The sequence below is a fragment of the Cucurbita maxima genome, unplaced genomic scaffold (genome assembly GCF_002738345.1).
Source record: "Cucurbita maxima cultivar Rimu unplaced genomic scaffold, Cmax_1.0 Cma_Scf00781, whole genome shotgun sequence".
Taxonomy (NCBI): domain Eukaryota; kingdom Viridiplantae; phylum Streptophyta; class Magnoliopsida; order Cucurbitales; family Cucurbitaceae; genus Cucurbita; species Cucurbita maxima.
The window spans coordinates 7,352-8,516 of NW_019272797.1; the positions used below are offsets into that span (position 1 = coordinate 7,352).

The 1,165-nt window shown below is 31.7% G+C and overlaps 1 non-coding gene across 1 annotated transcript; it reads left to right on the forward strand.

Moving 5' to 3' along the window:
- The first annotated feature begins 607 nt into the window (after positions 1-607).
- TRNAC-GCA lies at positions 608-679 on the forward strand. Its single transcript has one exon. It is a non-coding gene; the product is annotated as a tRNA-Cys (tRNA).
- Positions 680-1,165: the final 486 nt, after the last annotated feature.

The following is a 1,165-nucleotide window of genomic DNA, read 5'->3' on the forward strand; positions in this document are numbered from 1 at the left end:
TAATACAAAGTCTTGATTTGTAAAGGATATCTCTACAACCCAAAAAAATCAAATCATTAGTCAAATAAACTCTCTACTTAAGTCTTATTGACCCAAGGGCAGATCTCATAGTGAAACGTGACGCATCAAATATCGGATATGGAGGTATCTAAAATTGTCAAAGAGGACCGAGAATCAATTATCATATTTCATTCAAAAGCCTCTAATAATACCATACAAATTACAAAACAGTAAAAAAAAATATATATATTATTTCCATTGTACTCCGTGCACAACAATTTTAAAGGAAATTTAAAATAAATCCAGCGTATTTGTCATACTTTTAAGTTCAATTACAATAAATCAAGAAAAGAATTGAGTTGTAATAAAATATCACTTGACATTGGAATGTAATTTGAGGACTTTTTATCTTCGGGAGTTGAATTACATTTAAGATTATTTATGTTATTTCTTATTTTCTTCAATTTGTATTTAATAGCTTTGGGTAGTTTGTAGATGAACTATGTTTGAATTATCTTTTTGGCCTTTCTATTTTCGACAGACACGTTTTACACTTTTGGACTGACACTTGGTAGAAGGGGTCACTAAGGCTAAAATCATATAAAATGGGTTCATAGCTCAGTGGTAGAGCATTTGACTGCAGATCAAGAGGTCACCAGTTCGAATCTGGTTGGGCCCTTTTAAAAATTTTGGACGAACACTTTGTTCGATTTGCTCCCAACCACCGAGTGTCTAAAGGAAAAGAAATAAGAATAATTACCGATTCCAAACCTTATTCCAAAGTCCTCCACCACATAGAACCATGTACTTAGAACCTAAGGGCCACTATTCTCGGACAAGAACCAAGCTATCATTAACAAAAGAGTGTGGTATCCAAGCACCCACTATGAACATGGTTAAAAACTTACTTACAATTAGGCTAACTTACCGAGTCTTGTACTCACTCCATCTTTTTCATGTAACTAAGAGTAGTTGCCCTAGACCAACAACACCCACCAAAACTATTTTTGATGTTTTAAAATGATTTTTTTAACCTTTCCCTTATTTTGTACTATGAACCTATAAACTCTATTTTGAATATAATGTAAATATATATGTTTATTATATTTTAATTCTTTTTTTATTTCGAGAAAACATTTTACTTTGTGTTCAACCTCTTTTAACT